Source organism: Carassius gibelio, chromosome A10, assembly GCF_023724105.1.
Source record: "Carassius gibelio isolate Cgi1373 ecotype wild population from Czech Republic chromosome A10, carGib1.2-hapl.c, whole genome shotgun sequence".
NCBI lineage: Eukaryota > Metazoa > Chordata > Actinopteri > Cypriniformes > Cyprinidae > Carassius > Carassius gibelio.
The window spans coordinates 24,989,968-25,008,614 of NC_068380.1; positions in this window are offsets into that span (position 1 = coordinate 24,989,968).

The following is an 18,647-nucleotide window of genomic DNA, read 5'->3' on the forward strand; positions in this document are numbered from 1 at the left end:
TTATTTTCTGGGACGCCAAACTGAGTTCTAAATGCAATGATCAGATAATCACAGTATCCATCCCATTAAGATTACTTCAAATGGGAGCATTGATTGGTCCTATGTTCATAAGTGCTTCTCTTTGGGGTAGTAGTAATGAGGAAATGAAGAGCAACCAAAGCTTCACCTATGTTCTATTTCTTATAGTTTTTTATTTAATTAATTAGTATTTCTTATTTTGCAGATATATACCTCTGGTCCAAACTTGTAATTGTAAATGCTGAATAAAATTGAAAAAAAATTGACACAATTATGCATCCTCCTCTGTGGCCAACTTTTCAAATCCTTGCCTCCTTGAGTGAAAAGCAGCTGATGTCTACTCTAACTTTAGCATCTTTCTTTTCAACCAAAGCAGAAAGTGCTATCAAGTTGGGGTAAATGTTTGCTGACTGACTTCCCAGTGTCCAACTGGTCTGTTTTTAGTTTCATTTGAAGGAGACTCCCTCGATGACTACAAAGAGAAGCATCTGTTATTCCATGTAAGAATAAGTGCTTTACTTTGGGACTGCCTTGCTGGTGTTTTTTCATCAGTGGGTTTGTCCATTGCCTTGATTACAGCAGAATCCAAATTTAAACACTAGAAGGTGCTGTTTTTTCCAAAGTGTTGGCATGGTAATCATTGATTTTGTGCATGGTGTGTTTCTATGCTTTAACAAGGACTGTCATAATGTTCTTCTTTCAGAAAACATTATAATAGTTGAATTTGCATGAAATGCCTTAAATGTGTGAAAAGTCCATCCATGCTCAAGAATGCTGAGGCATTCCAAAGATATTAACAGGGCAATCAAAGATTAATGGCCTTTCAAAACTACCCAAGTACAAACGACCACAGCAAAGCCAAAGAGCCATAGACATATTTATAATGGGTGCTGTTAACAAAACTGCTCAGATCAGCTCACCTTGACTGCAGGCAGCATGCTCCTGGTGTCTCTGGCTGGAAATGTCCTCATCTGATTCCACAGAATTGTAGTCTCCGAAATGGAAAATATTTTGATTTGTCACTATCGGTACCCTCATAATGGCACTGACTTGTCTGTTGTAATAGGTAAGTGCTATTTGTTGGGGTAGTTTCAAGTGACCAGTGCTTCAGGAGATAATTTATTTTCTGGGACGCCAAACTGAGTTCTAAATGCAATGATCAGATAATCACAGTATCCATCCCATTAAGATTACTTCAAATGGGAGCATTGATTGGTCCTATGTTCATAAGTGCTTCTCTTTGGGGTAGTAGTAATGAGGAAATGAAGAGCAACCAAAGCTTCACCTATGTTCTATTTCTTATAGTTTTTTATTTAATTAATTAGTATTTCTTATTTTGCAGATATATGCCTCTGGTCCAAGCTTGTAACTGTAAATGCTGAATAAAATTGAAAAATTGGACACAATTATGCATCCTCCTCTGTGACCAACTTTTCAAATCCTTGCCTCCTTGAGTGAAAAGCAGCTGATGTCTACTCTAACTTTAGCATCTTTCTTTTCAACCAAAGCAGAAAGTGCTATCAAGTTGGGGTAAATGTTTGCTGACTGACTTCCCAGTGTCCAACTGGTCTGTTTTTAGTTTCATTTGAAGGAGACTCCCTCGATGACTACAAAGAGAAGCATCTGTTACTCCATGTAAGAATAAGTGCTTTACTTTGGGACTGCCTTTAAACACTAGAAGGTGCTGTTTTTTCCAAAGTTTTGGCATGGTAATCATTGATTTTGTGCATGGTGTGTTTCTATGCTTTAACAAGGACTATCATAATGTTCTTCTTTCAGAAAACATTATAATAGTTGAATTTGCATGAAATGCTTTAAATGTGTGAAAAGTCCATCCATGCTCAAGAATGCTGAGGCATTCCAAAGATATTAACAGGGCAATCAAAGATTAATGGCCTTTCAAAACTACCCAAGTACCAACGACCACAGCAAAGCCAAAGAGCCATAGACATATTTATAATGGGTGCTGTTAACAAAACTGCTCAGATCAGCTCACCTTGACTGCAGGCAGCATGCTCCTGGTATCTCTGGCTGGAAATGTCCTCATCTGATTCCACAGAATTGTAGTCTTCGAAATGGAAAATATTTTGATTTGTCACTATCGGTACCCTCATAATGGCACTGACTTGTCTGTTGTAATAGGTAAGTGCTATTTGTTGGGGTAGTTTCAAGTGACCAGTGATTCAGGAGATAATTTATTTTCTGGGACGCCAAACTGAGTTCTAAATGCAATGATCAGATAATCACAGTATCCATCCCATTAAGATTACTTCAAATGGGAGCATTGATTGGTCCTATGTTCATAAGTGCTTCTCTTTGGGGTAGTAGTAATGAGGAAATGAAGAGCAACCAAAGCTTCACCTATGTTCTGTTTCTTATAGTTTTTTTATTTAATTAATTAGTATTTCTTATTTTGCAGATATATGCCTCTGGTCCAAACTTGTAACTGTAAATGCTGAATAAAATTGAAAAAATTGGACACAATTATGCATCCTCCTCTGTGGCCAACTTTTCAAATCCTTGCCTCCTTGAGTGAAAAGCAGCTGATGTCTACTCTAACTTTAGCATCTTTCTTTTCAACCAAAGCAGAAAGTGCTATCAAGTTGGGGTAAATGTTTGCTGACTGACTTCCCAGTGTCCAACTGGTCTGTTTTTAGTTTCATTTGAAGGAGACTCCCTCGATGACTACAAAGAGAAGCATCTGTTAATCCATGTAAGAATAAGTGCTTTACTTTGGGACTGCCTTGCTGGTGTTTGTTCATCAGTGGGTTTGTCCATTGCCTTGATTACAGCAGAATCCAAATTTAAACACTAGAAGGTGCTGTTTTTTCCAAAGTTTTGGCATGGTAATCATTGATTTTGTGCATGGTGTGTTTCTATGCTTTAACAAGGACTGTCATAATGTTCTTCTTTCAGAAAACATTATAATAGTTGAATTTGCATGAAATGCTTTAAATGTGTGAAAAGTCCATCCATGCTCAAGAATGCTGAGGCATTCCAAAGATATTAACAGGGCAATCAAAGATTAATGGCCTTTCAAAACTACCCAAGTACCAATGACCACAGCAAAGCCAAAGAGCCATAGACATATTTATAAAGGGTGCTGTTAACAAAACTGCTCAGATCAGCTCACCTTGACTGCAGGCAGCATGCTCCTGGTATCTCTGGCTGGAAATGTCCTCATCTGATTCCACAGAATTGTAGTCTTCGAAATGGAAAATATTTTGATTTGTCACTATCGGTACCCTCATAATGGCACTGACTTGTCTGTTGTAATAGGTAAGTGCTATTTGTTGGGGTAGTTTCAAGTGACCAGTGATTCAGGAGATAATTTATTTTCTGGGACGCCAAACTGAGTTCTAAATGCAATGATCAGATAATCACAGTATCCATCCCATTAAGATTACTTCAAATGGGAGCATTGATTGGTCCTATGTTCATAAGTGCTTCTCTTTGGGGTAGTAGTAATGAGGAAATGAAGAGCAACCAAAGCTTCACCTATGTTCTATTTCTTATAGTTTTTTATTTAATTAATTAGTATTTCTTATTTTGCAGATATATGCCTCTGGTCCAAGCTTGTAACTGTAAATGCTGAATAAAATTGAAAAATTGGACACAATTATGCATCCTCCTCTGTGACCAACTTTTCAAATCCTTGCCTCCTTGAGTGAAAAGCAGCTGATGTCTACTCTAACTTTAGCATCTTTCTTTTCAACCAAAGCAGAAAGTGCTATCAAGTTGGGGTAAATGTTTGCTGACTGACTTCCCAGTGTCCAACTGGTCTGTTTTTAGTTTCATTTGAAGGAGACTCCCTCGATGACTACAAAGAGAAGCATCTGTTACTCCATGTAAGAATAAGTGCTTTACTTTGGGACTGCCTTTAAACACTAGAAGGTGCTGTTTTTTCCAAAGTTTTGGCATGGTAATCATTGATTTTGTGCATGGTGTGTTTCTATGCTTTAACAAGGACTATCATAATGTTCTTCTTTCAGAAAACATTATAATAGTTGAATTTGCATGAAATGCTTTAAATGTGTGAAAAGTCCATCCATGCTCAAGAATGCTGAGGCATTCCAAAGATATTAACAGGGCAATCAAAGATTAATGGCCTTTCAAAACTACCCAAGTACCAACGACCACAGCAAAGCCAAAGAGCCATAGACATATTTATAATGGGTGCTGTTAACAAAACTGCTCAGATCATCTCACCTTGACTGCAGGCAGCATGCTCCTGGTATCTCTGGCTGGAAATGTCCTCATCTGATTCCACAGAATTGTAGTCTTCGAAATGGAAAATATTTTGATTTGTCACTATCGATACCCTCATAATGGCACTGACTTGTCTGTTGTAATAGGTAAGTGCTATTTGTTGGGGTAGTTTCAAGTGACCAGTGATTCAGGAGATAATTTATTTTCTGGGACGCCAAACTGAGTTCTAAATGCAATGATCAGATAATCACAGTATCCATCCCATTAAGATTACTTCAAATGGGAGCATTGATTGGTCCTATGTTCATAAGTGCTTCTCTTTGGGGTAGTAGTAATGAGGAAATGAAGAGCAACCAAAGCTTCACCTATGTTCTATTTCTTATAGTTTTTTATTTAATTAATTAGTATTTCTTATTTTGCAGATATATGCCTCTGGTCCAAGCTTGTAACTGTAAATGCTGAATAAAATTGAAAAATTGGACACAATTATGCATCCTCCTCTGTGACCAACTTTTCAAATCCTTGCCTCCTTGAGTGAAAAGCAGCTGATGTCTACTCTAACTTTAGCATCTTTCTTTTCAACCAAAGCAGAAAGTGCTATCAAGTTGGGGTAAATGTTTGCTGACTGACTTCCCAGTGTCCAACTGGTCTGTTTTTAGTTTAATTTGAAGGAGACTCCCTCGATGACTACAAAGAGAAGCATCTGTTACTCCATGTAAGAATAAGTGCTTTACTTTGGGACTGCCTTTAAACACTAGAAGGTGCTGTTTTTTCCAAAGTTTTGGCATGGTAATCATTGATTTTGTGCATGGTGTGTTTCTATGCTTTAACAAGGACTATCATAATGTTCTTCTTTCAGAAAACATTATAATAGTTGAATTTGCATGAAATGCTTTAAATGTGTGAAAAGTCCATCCATGCTCAAGAATGCTGAGGCATTCCAAAGATATTAACAGGGCAATCAAAGATTAATGGCCTTTCAAAACTACCCAAGTACCAACGACCACAGCAAAGCCAAAGAACCATAGACATATTCATAATGGGTGCTGTTAACAAAACTGCTCAGATCAGCTCACCTTGACTGCAGGCAGCATGCTCCTGGTATCTCTGGCTGGAAATGTCCTCATCTGATTCCACAGAATTGTAGTCTTCGAAATGGAAAATATTTTGATTTGTCACTATCGGTACTCTCATAATGGCACTGACTTGTCTGTTGTAATAGGTAAGTGCTATTTGTTGGGGTAGTTTCAAGTGACCAGTGCTTCAGGAGATCATTTATTTTCTGGGACGCCAAACTGAGTTCTAATTGCAATGATCAGATAATCACAGTATCCATCCCATTAAGATTACTTCAAATGGGAGCATTGATTGGTCCTATGTTCATAAGTGCTTCTCTTTGGGGTAGTAGTAATGAGGAAATGAAGAGCAACCAAAGCTTCACCTATGTTCTATTTCTTATAGTTTTTTATTTAATTAATTAGTATTTCTTATTTTGCAGATATATGCCTCTGGTCCAAACTTGTAACTGTAAATGCTGAATAAAATTGAAAAAAATTGGACACAATTATGCATCCTCCTCTGTGGCCAACTTTTCAAATCCATGCCTCCTTGAGTGAAAAGCAGCTGATGTCTACTCTAACTTTAGCATTTTTCTTTTCAACCAAAGCAGAAAGTGCTATCAAGTTGGGGTAAATGTTTGCTGACTGACTTCCCAGTGTCCAACTGGTCTGTTTTTAGTTTCATTTGAAGGAGACTCCCTCGCTGACTACAAAGAGAAGCATCTGTTATTCCATGTAAGAATAAGTGTTTTACTTTTGGACTGCCTTGCTGGTGTTTGTTCATCAGTGGGTTTGTCCATTGCCTTGATTACAGCAGAATCCAAATTTAAACACTAGAAGGTGCTGTTTTTTCCAAAGTTTTGGCATGGTAATCATTGATTTTGTGCATGGTGTGTTTCTATGCTTTAACAAGGACTATCATAATGTTCTTCTTTCAGAAAACATTATAATAGTTGAATTTGCATGAAATGCTTTAAATGTTTGAAAGGTCCATCCATGCTCAAGAGTGCTGAGGCATTCCAAAGATATTAACAGGGCAATCAAAGATTAATGGCCTTTCAAAACTACCCAAGTACCAACGACCACAGCAAAGCCAAAGAGCCATAGACATATTTATAATGGGTGCTGTTAACAAAACTGCTCAGATCAGCTCACCTTGACTGCAGGCAGCATGCTCCTGGTATCTCTGGCTGGAAATGTCCTCATCTGATTCCACAGAATTGTAGTCTTCGAAATGGAAAATATTTTGATTTGTCACTATCGGTACCCTCATAATGGCACTGACTTGTCTGTTGTAATAGGTAAGTGCTATTTGTTGGGGTAGTTTCAAGTGACCAGTGCTTCAGGAGATAATTTATTTTCTGGGACGCCAAACTGAGTTCTAAATGCAATGATCAGATATTCACAGTATCCATCCCATTAAGATTACTTCAAATGGGAGCATTGATTGGTCCTATGTTCATAAGTGCTTCTCTTTGGGGTAGTAGTAATGAGGAAATGAAGAGCAACCAAAGCTTCACCTATGTTCTATTTCTTATAGTTTTTATTTAATTAATTAGTATTTCTTATTTTGCAGATATATGCCTCTGGTCCAAACTTGTAACTGTAAATGCTGAATAAAATTAAAAAAATTGGACACAATTATGCATCCTCCTCTGTGGCCAACTTTTCAAATCCTTGCCTCCTTGAGTGAAAAGCAGCTGATGTCTACTCTAACTTTAGCATCTTTCTTTTCAACCAAAGCAGAAAGTGCTATCAAGTTGGGGTAAATGTTTGCTGACTGACTTCCCAGTGTCCAACTGGTCTGTTTTTAGTTTCATTTGAAGGAGACTCCCTCGATGACTACAAAGAGAAGCATCTGTTAATCCATGTAAGAATAAGTGCTTTACTTTGGGACTGCCTTGCTGGTGTTTGTTCATCAGTGGGTTTGTCCATTGCCTTGATTACAGCAGAATCCAAATTTAAACACTAGAAGGTGCTGTTTTTTCCAAAGTTTTGGCATGGTAATCATTGATTTTGTGCATGGTGTGTTTCTATGCTTTAACAAGGACTGTCATAATGTTCTTCTTTCAGAAAATATTATAATAGTTGAATTTGCATGAAATGCTTTAAATGTGTGAAAAGTCCATCCATGCTCAAGAATGCTGAGGCATTCCAAAGATATTAACAGGGCAATCAAAGATTAATGGCCTTTCAAAACTACCAAAGTACCAACGACCACAGCAAAGCCAAAGAGCCATAGACATATTTATAATGGGTGCTGTTAACAAAACTGCTCAGATCAGCTCACCTTGACTGCAGGCAGCATGCTCCTGGTATCTCTGGCTGGAAATGTCCTCATCTGATTCCACAGAATTGTAGTCTTCGAAATGGAAAATATTTTGATTTGTCACTATCGATACCCTCATAATGGCACTGACTTGTCTGTTGTAATAGGTAAGTGCTATTTGTTGGGGTAGTTTCAAGTGACCAGTGATTCAGGAGATAATTTATTTTCTGGGACGCCAAACTGAGTTCTAAATGCAATGATCAGATAATCACAGTATCCATCCCATTAAGATTACTTCAAATGGGAGCATTGATTGGTCCTATGTTCATAAGTGCTTCTCTTTGGGGTAGTAGTAATGAGGAAATGAAGAGCAACCAAAGCTTCACCTATGTTCTATTTCTTATAGTTTTTTATTTAATTAATTAGTATTTCTTATTTTGCAGATATATGCCTCTGGTCCAAGCTTGTAACTGTAAATGCTGAATAAAATTGAAAAATTGGACACAATTATGCATCCTCCTCTGTGACCAACTTTTCAAATCCTTGCCTCCTTGAGTGAAAAGCAGCTGATGTCTACTCTAACTTTAGCATCTTTCTTTTCAACCAAAGCAGAAAGTGCTATCAAGTTGGGGTAAATGTTTGCTGACTGACTTCCCAGTGTCCAACTGGTCTGTTTTTAGTTTCATTTGAAGGAGACTCCCTCGATGACTACAAAGAGAAGCATCTGTTACTCCATGTAAGAATAAGTGCTTTACTTTGGGACTGCCTTTAAACACTAGAAGGTGCTGTTTTTTCCAAAGTTTTGGCATGGTAATCATTGATTTTGTGCATGGTGTGTTTCTATGCTTTAACAAGGACTATCATAATGTTCTTCTTTCAGAAAACATTATAATAGTTGAATTTGCATGAAATGCTTTAAATGTGTGAAAAGTCCATCCATGCTCAAGAATGCTGAGGCATTCCAAAGATATTAACAGGGCAATCAAAGATTAATGGCCTTTCAAAACTACCCAAGTACCAACGACCACAGCAAAGCCAAAGAGCCATAGACATATTCATAATGGGTGCTGTTAACAAAACTGCTCAGATCAGCTCACCTTGACTGCAGGCAGCATGCTCCTGGTATCTCTGGCTGGAAATGTCCTCATCTGATTCCACAGAATTGTAGTCTTCGAAATGGAAAATATTTTGATTTGTCACTATCGGTACTCTCATAATGGCACTGACTTGTCTGTTGTAATAGGTAAGTGCTATTTGTTGGGGTAGTTTCAAGTGACCAGTGCTTCAGGAGATCATTTATTTTCTGGGACGCCAAACTGAGTTCTAATTGCAATGATCAGATAATCACAGTATCCATCCCATTAAGATTACTTCAAATGGGAGCATTGATTGGTCCTATGTTCATAAGTGCTTCTCTTTGGGGTAGTAGTAATGAGGAAATGAAGAGCAACCAAAGCTTCACCTATGTTCTATTTCTTATAGTTTTTTATTTAATTAATTAGTATTTCTTATTTTGCAGATATATGCCTCTGGTCCAAACTTGTAACTGTAAATGCTGAATAAAATTGAAAAAAATTGACACAATTATGCATCCTCCTCTGTGGCCAACTTTTCTAATCCTTGCCTCCTTGAGTGAAAAGCAGCTGATGTCTACTCTAACTTTAGCATCTTTCTTTTCAACCAAAGCAGAAAGTGCTATCAAGTTGGGGTAAATGTTTGCTGACTGACTTCCCAGTGTCCAACTGGTCTGTTTTTAGTTTCATTTGAAGGAGACTCCCTCGATGACTACAAAGAGAAGCATCTGTTATTCCATGTAAGAATAAGTGCTTTACTTTGGGACTGCCTTGCTGGTGTTTTTTCATCAGTGGGTTTGTCCATTGCCTTGATTACAGCAGAATCCAAATTTAAACACTAGAAGGTGCTGTTTTTTCCAAAGTTTTGGCATGGTAATCATTGATTTTGTGCATGGTGTGTTTCTATGCTTTAACAAGGACTGTCATAATGTTCTTCTTTCAGAAAACATTATAATAGTTGAATTTGCATGAAATGCTTTAAATGTGTGAAAAGTCCATCCATGCTCAAGAATGCTGAGGCATTCCAAAGATATTAACAGGGCAATCAAAGATTAATGGCCTTTCAAAACTACCCAAGTACCAACGACCACAGCAAAGCCAAAGAGCCATAGACATATTTATAATGGGTGCTGTTAACAAAACTGCTCAGATCAGCTCACCTTGACTGCAGGCAGCATGCTCCTGGTGTCTCTGGCTGGAAATGTCCTCATCTGATTCCACAGAATTGTAGTCTCCGAAATGGAAAATATTTTGATTTGTCACTATCGGTACCCTCATAAAGGCACTGACTTGTCTGTTGTAATAGGTAAGTGCTATTTGTTGGGGTAGTTTCAAGTGACCAGTGCTTCAGGAGATAATTTATTTTCTGGGACGCCAAACTGAGTTCTAAATGCAATGATCAGATAATCACAGTATCCATCCCATTAAGATTACTTCAAATGGGAGCATTGATTGGTCCTATGTTCATAAGTGCTTCTCTTTGGGGTAGTAGTAATGAGGAAATGAAGAGCAACCAAAGCTTCACCTATGTTCTGTTTCTTATAGTTTTTTTATTTAATTAATTAGTATTTCTTATTTTGCAGATATATGCCTCTGGTCCAAACTTGTAACTGTAAATGCTGAATAAAATTGAAAAAATTGGACACAATTATGCATCCTCCTCTGTGGCCAACTTTTCAAATCCTTGCCTCCTTGAGTGAAAAGCAGCTGATGTCTACTCTAACTTTAGCATCTTTCTTTTCAACCAAAGCAGAAAGTGCTATCAAGTTGGGGTAAATGTTTGCTGACTGACTTCCCAGTGTCCAACTGGTCTGTTTTTAGTTTCATTTGAAGGAGACTCCCTCGATGACTACAAAGAGAAGCATCTGTTAATCCATGTAAGAATAAGTGCTTTACTTTGGGACTGCCTTGCTGGTGTTTGTTCATCAGTGGGTTTGTCCATTGCCTTGATTACAGCAGAATCCAAATTTAAACACTAGAAGGTGCTGTTTTTTCCAAAGTTTTGGCATGGTAATCATTGATTTTGTGCATGGTGTGTTTCTATGCTTTAACAAGGACTGTCATAATGTTCTTCTTTCAGAAAACATTATAATAGTTGAATTTGCATGAAATGCTTTAAATGTGTGAAAAGTCCATCCATGCTCAAGAATGCTGAGGCATTCCAAAGATATTAACAGGGCAATCAAAGATTAATGGCCTTTCAAAACTACCCAAGTACCAATGACCACAGCAAAGCCAAAGAGCCATAGACATATTTATAAAGGGTGCTGTTAACAAAACTGCTCAGATCAGCTCACCTTGACTGCAGGCAGCATGCTCCTGGTATCTCTGGCTGGAAATGTCCTCATCTGATTCCACAGAATTGTAGTCTTCGAAATGGAAAATATTTTGATTTGTCACTATCGGTACCCTCATAATGGCACTGACTTGTCTGTTGTAATAGGTAAGTGCTATTTGTTGGGGTAGTTTCAAGTGACCAGTGATTCAGGAGATAATTTATTTTCTGGGACGCCAAACTGAGTTCTAAATGCAATGATCAGATAATCACAGTATCCATCCCATTAAGATTACTTCAAATGGGAGCATTGATTGGTCCTATGTTCATAAGTGCTTCTCTTTGGGGTAGTAGTAATGAGGAAATGAAGAGCAACCAAAGCTTCACCTATGTTCTATTTCTTATAGTTTTTTATTTAATTAATTAGTATTTCTTATTTTGCAGATATATGCCTCTGGTCCAAGCTTGTAACTGTAAATGCTGAATAAAATTGAAAAATTGGACACAATTATGCATCCTCCTCTGTGACCAACTTTTCAAATCCTTGCCTCCTTGAGTGAAAAGCAGCTGATGTCTACTCTAACTTTAGCATCTTTCTTTTCAACCAAAGCAGAAAGTGCTATCAAGTTGGGGTAAATGTTTGCTGACTGACTTCCCAGTGTCCAACTGGTCTGTTTTTAGTTTCATTTGAAGGAGACTCCCTCGATGACTACAAAGAGAAGCATCTGTTACTCCATGTAAGAATAAGTGCTTTACTTTGGGACTGCCTTTAAACACTAGAAGGTGCTGTTTTTTCCAAAGTTTTGGCATGGTAATCATTGATTTTGTGCATGGTGTGTTTCTATGCTTTAACAAGGACTATCATAATGTTCTTCTTTCAGAAAACATTATAATAGTTGAATTTGCATGAAATGCTTTAAATGTGTGAAAAGTCCATCCATGCTCAAGAATGCTGAGGCATTCCAAAGATATTAACAGGGCAATCAAAGATTAATGGCCTTTCAAAACTACCCAAGTACCAACGACCACAGCAAAGCCAAAGAGCCATAGACATATTTATAATGGGTGCTGTTAACAAAACTGCTCAGATCATCTCACCTTGACTGCAGGCAGCATGCTCCTGGTATCTCTGGCTGGAAATGTCCTCATCTGATTCCACAGAATTGTAGTCTTCGAAATGGAAAATATTTTGATTTGTCACTATCGATACCCTCATAATGGCACTGACTTGTCTGTTGTAATAGGTAAGTGCTATTTGTTGGGGTAGTTTCAAGTGACCAGTGATTCAGGAGATAATTTATTTTCTGGGACGCCAAACTGAGTTCTAAATGCAATGATCAGATAATCACAGTATCCATCCCATTAAGATTACTTCAAATGGGAGCATTGATTGGTCCTATGTTCATAAGTGCTTCTCTTTGGGGTAGTAGTAATGAGGAAATGAAGAGCAACCAAAGCTTCACCTATGTTCTATTTCTTATAGTTTTTTATTTAATTAATTAGTATTTCTTATTTTGCAGATATATGCCTCTGGTCCAAGCTTGTAACTGTAAATGCTGAATAAAATTGAAAAATTGGACACAATTATGCATCCTCCTCTGTGACCAACTTTTCAAATCCTTGCCTCCTTGAGTGAAAAGCAGCTGATGTCTACTCTAACTTTAGCATCTTTCTTTTCAACCAAAGCAGAAAGTGCTATCAAGTTGGGGTAAATGTTTGCTGACTGACTTCCCAGTGTCCAACTGGTCTGTTTTTAGTTTAATTTGAAGGAGACTCCCTCGATGACTACAAAGAGAAGCATCTGTTACTCCATGTAAGAATAAGTGCTTTACTTTGGGACTGCCTTTAAACACTAGAAGGTGCTGTTTTTTCCAAAGTTTTGGCATGGTAATCATTGATTTTGTGCATGGTGTGTTTCTATGCTTTAACAAGGACTATCATAATGTTCTTCTTTCAGAAAACATTATAATAGTTGAATTTGCATGAAATGCTTTAAATGTGTGAAAAGTCCATCCATGCTCAAGAATGCTGAGGCATTCCAAAGATATTAACAGGGCAATCAAAGATTAATGGCCTTTCAAAACTACCCAAGTACCAACGACCACAGCAAAGCCAAAGAACCATAGACATATTCATAATGGGTGCTGTTAACAAAACTGCTCAGATCAGCTCACCTTGACTGCAGGCAGCATGCTCCTGGTATCTCTGGCTGGAAATGTCCTCATCTGATTCCACAGAATTGTAGTCTTCGAAATGGAAAATATTTTGATTTGTCACTATCGGTACTCTCATAATGGCACTGACTTGTCTGTTGTAATAGGTAAGTGCTATTTGTTGGGGTAGTTTCAAGTGACCAGTGCTTCAGGAGATCATTTATTTTCTGGGACGCCAAACTGAGTTCTAATTGCAATGATCAGATAATCACAGTATCCATCCCATTAAGATTACTTCAAATGGGAGCATTGATTGGTCCTATGTTCATAAGTGCTTCTCTTTGGGGTAGTAGTAATGAGGAAATGAAGAGCAACCAAAGCTTCACCTATGTTCTATTTCTTATAGTTTTTTATTTAATTAATTAGTATTTCTTATTTTGCAGATATATGCCTCTGGTCCAAACTTGTAACTGTAAATGCTGAATAAAATTGAAAAAAATTGGACACAATTATGCATCCTCCTCTGTGGCCAACTTTTCAAATCCATGCCTCCTTGAGTGAAAAGCAGCTGATGTCTACTCTAACTTTAGCATTTTTCTTTTCAACCAAAGCAGAAAGTGCTATCAAGTTGGGGTAAATGTTTGCTGACTGACTTCCCAGTGTCCAACTGGTCTGTTTTTAGTTTCATTTGAAGGAGACTCCCTCGCTGACTACAAAGAGAAGCATCTGTTATTCCATGTAAGAATAAGTGTTTTACTTTTGGACTGCCTTGCTGGTGTTTGTTCATCAGTGGGTTTGTCCATTGTCTTGATTACAGCAGAATCCAAATTTAAACACTAGAAGGTGCTGTTTTTTCCAAAGTTTTGGCATGGTAATCATTGATTTTGTGCATGGTGTGTTTCTATGCTTTAACAAGGACTATCATAATGTTCTTCTTTCAGAAAACATTATAATAGTTGAATTTGCATGAAATGCTTTAAATGTTTGAAAGGTCCATCCATGCTCAAGAGTGCTGAGGCATTCCAAAGATATTAACAGGGCAATCAAAGATTAATGGCCTTTCAAAACTACCCAAGTACCAACGACCACAGCAAAGCCAAAGAGCCATAGACATATTTATAATGGGTGCTGTTAACAAAACTGCTCAGATCAGCTCACCTTGACTGCAGGCAGCATGCTCCTGGTATCTCTGGCTGGAAATGTCCTCATCTGATTCCACAGAATTGTAGTCTTCGAAATGGAAAATATTTTGATTTGTCACTATCGGTACCCTCATAATGGCACTGACTTGTCTGTTGTAATAGGTAAGTGCTATTTGTTGGGGTAGTTTCAAGTGACCAGTGCTTCAGGAGATAATTTATTTTCTGGGACGCCAAACTGAGTTCTAAATGCAATGATCAGATATTCACAGTATCCATCCCATTAAGATTACTTCAAATGGGAGCATTGATTGGTCCTATGTTCATAAGTGCTTCTCTTTGGGGTAGTAGTAATGAGGAAATGAAGAGCAACCAAAGCTTCACCTATGTTCTATTTCTTATAGTTTTTATTTAATTAATTAGTATTTCTTATTTTGCAGATATATGCCTCTGGTCCAAACTTGTAACTGTAAATGCTGAATAAAATTGAAAAAATTGGACACAATTATGCATCCTCCTCTGTGGCCAACTTTTCAAATCCTTGCCTCCTTGAGTGAAAAGCAGCTGATGTCTACTCTAACTTTAGCATCTTTCTTTTCAACCAAAGCAGAAAGTGCTATCAAGTTGGGGTAAATGTTTGCTGACTGACTTCCCAGTGTCCAACTGGTCTGTTTTTAGTTTCATTTGAAGGAGACTCCCTCGATGACTACAAAGAGAAGCATCTGTTAATCCATGTAAGAATAAGTGCTTTACTTTGGGACTGCCTTGCTGGTGTTTGTTCATCAGTGGGTTTGTCCATTGCCTTGATTACAGCAGAATCCAAATTTAAACACTAGAAGGTGCTGTTTTTTCCAAAGTTTTGGCATGGTAATCATTGATTTTGTGCATGGTGTGTTTCTATGCTTTAACAAGGACTGTCATAATGTTCTTCTTTCAGAAAATATTATAATAGTTGAATTTGCATGAAATGCTTTAAATGTGTGAAAAGTCCATCCATGCTCAAGAATGCTGAGGCATTCCAAAGATATTAACAGGGCAATCAAAGATTAATGGCCTTTCAAAACTACCAAAGTACCAACGACCACAGCAAAGCCAAAGAGCCATAGACATATTTATAATGGGTGCTGTTAACAAAACTGCTCAGATCAGCTCACCTTGACTGCAGGCAGCATGCTCCTGGTATCTCTGGCTGGAAATGTCCTCATCTGATTCCACAGAATTGTAGTCTTCGAAATGGAAAATATTTTGATTTGTCACTATCGGTACCCTCATAATGGCACTGACTTGTCTGTTATAGTCTTCGAAATGGAAAATATTTTGATTTGTCACTATCGGTACCCTCATAATGGCACTGACTTGTCTGTTGTAATAGGTAAGTGCTATTTGTTGGGGTAGTTTCAAGTGACCAGTGATTCAGGAGATAATTTATTTTCTGGGACGCCAAACTGAGTTCTAAATGCAATGATCAGATAATCACAGTATCCATCCCATTAAGATTACTTCAAATGGGAGCATTGATTGGTCCTATGTTCATAAGTGCTTCTCTTTGGGGTAGTAGTAATGAGGAAATGAAGAGCAACCAAAGCTTCACCTATGTTCTATTTCTTATAGTTTTTTATTTAATTAATTAGTATTTCTTATTTTGCAGATATATGCCTCTGGTCCAAGCTTGTAACTGTAAATGCTGAATAAAATTGAAAAATTGGACACAATTATGCATCCTCCTCTGTGACCAACTTTTCAAATCCTTGCCTCCTTGAGTGAAAAGCAGCTGATGTCTACTCTAACTTTAGCATCTTTCTTTTCAACCAAAGCAGAAAGTGCTATCAAGTTGGGGTAAATGTTTGCTGACTGACTTCCCAGTGTCCAACTGGTCTGTTTTTAGTTTCATTTGAAGGAGACTCCCTCGATGACTACAAAGAGAAGCATCTGTTACTCCATGTAAGAATAAGTGCTTTACTTTGGGACTGCCTTTAAACACTAGAAGGTGCTGTTTTTTCCAAAGTTTTGGCATGGTAATCATTGATTTTGTGCATGGTGTGTTTCTATGCTTTAACAAGGACTATCATAATGTTCTTCTTTCAGAAAACATTATAATAGTTGAATTTGCATGAAATGCTTTAAATGTGTGAAAAGTCCATCCATGCTCAAGAATGCTGAGGCATTCCAAAGATATTAACAGGGCAATCAAAGATTAATGGCCTTTCAAAACTACCCAAGTACCAACGACCACAGCAAAGCCAAAGAGCCATAGACATATTTATAATGGGTGCTGTTAACAAAACTGCTCAGATCATCTCACCTTGACTGCAGGCAGCATGCTCCTGGTATCTCTGGCTGGAAATGTCCTCATCTGATTCCACAGAATTGTAGTCTTCGAAATGGAAAATATTTTGATTTGTCACTATCGATACCCTCATAATGGCACTGACTTGTCTGTTGTAATAGGTAAGTGCTATTTGTTGGGGTAGTTTCAAGTGACCAGTGATTCAGGAGATAATTTATTTTCTGGGACGCCAAACTGAGTTCTAAATGCAATGATCAGATAATCACAGTATCCATCCCATTAAGATTACTTCAAATGGGAGCATTGATTGGTCCTATGTTCATAAGTGCTTCTCTTTGGGGTAGTAGTAATGAGGAAATGAAGAGCAACCAAAGCTTCACCTATGTTCTATTTCTTATAGTTTTTTATTTAATTAATTAGTATTTCTTATTTTGCAGATATATGCCTCTGGTCCAAGCTTGTAACTGTAAATGCTGAATAAAATTGAAAAATTGGACACAATTATGCATCCTCCTCTGTGACCAACTTTTCAAATCCTTGCCTCCTTGAGTGAAAAGCAGCTGATGTCTACTCTAACTTTAGCATCTTTCTTTTCAACCAAAGCAGAAAGTGCTATCAAGTTGGGGTAAATGTTTGCTGACTGACTTCCCAGTGTCCAACTGGTCTGTTTTTAGTTTAATTTGAAGGAGACTCCCTCGATGACTACAAAGAGAAGCATCTGTTACTCCATGTAAGAATAAGTGCTTTACTTTGGGACTGCCTTTAAACACTAGAAGGTGCTGTTTTTTCCAAAGTTTTGGCATGGTAATCATTGATTTTGTGCATGGTGTGTTTCTATGCTTTAACAAGGACTATCATAATGTTCTTCTTTCAGAAAACATTATAATAGTTGAATTTGCATGAAATGCTTTAAATGTGTGAAAAGTCCATCCATGCTCAAGAATGCTGAGGCATTCCAAAGATATTAACAGGGCAATCAAAGATTAATGGCCTTTCAAAACTACCCAAGTACCAACGACCACAGCAAAGCCAAAGAGCCATAGACATATTCATAATGGGTGCTGTTAACAAAACTGCTCAGATCAGCTCACCTTGACTGCAGGCAGCATGCTCCTGGTATCTCTGGCTGGAAATGTCCTCATCTGATTCCACAGAATTGTAGTCTTCGAAATGGAAAATATTTTGATTTGTCACTATCGGTACTCTCATAATGGCACTGACTTGTCTGTTGTAATAGGTAAGTGCTATTTGTTGGGGTAGTTTCAAGTGACCAGTGCTTCAGGAGATCATTTATTTTCTGGGACGCCAAACTGAGTTCTAATTGCAATGATCAGATAATCACAGTATCCATCCCATTAAGATTACTTCAAATGGGAGCATTGATTGGTCCTATGTTCATAAGTGCTTCTCTTTGGGGTAGTAGTAATGAGGAAATGAAGAGCAACCAAAGCTTCACCTATGTTCTATTTCTTATAGTTTTTTATTTAATTAATTAGTATTTCTTATTTTGCAGATATATGCCTCTGGTCCAAACTTGTAACTGTAAATGCTGAATAAAATTGAAAAAAATTGACACAATTATGCATCCTCCTCTGTGGCCAACTTTTCTAATCCTTGCCTCCTTGAGTGAAAAGCAGCTGATGTCTACTCTAACTTTAGCATCTTTCTTTTCAACCAAAGCAGAAAGTGCTATCAAGTTGGGGTAAATGTTTGCTGACTGACTTCCCAGTGTCCAACTGGTCTGTTTTTAGTTTCATTTGAAGGAGACTCCCTCGATGACTACAAAGAGAAGCATCTGTTATTCCATGTAAGAATAAGTGCTTTACTTTGGGACTGCCTTGCTGGTGTTTTTTCATCAGTGGGTTTGTCCATTGCCTTGATTACAGCAGAATCCAAATTTAAACACTAGAAGGTGCTGTTTTTTCCAAAGTTTTGGCATGGTAATCATTGATTTTGTGCATGGTGTGTTTCTATGCTTTAACAAGGACTGTCATAATGTTCTTCTTTCAGAAAACATTATAATAGTTGAATTTGCATGAAATGCTTTAAATGTGTGAAAAGTCCATCCATGCTCAAGAATGCTGAGGCATTCCAAAGATATTAACAGGGCAATCAAAGATTAATGGCCTTTCAAAACTACCCAAGTACCAACGACCACAGCAAAGC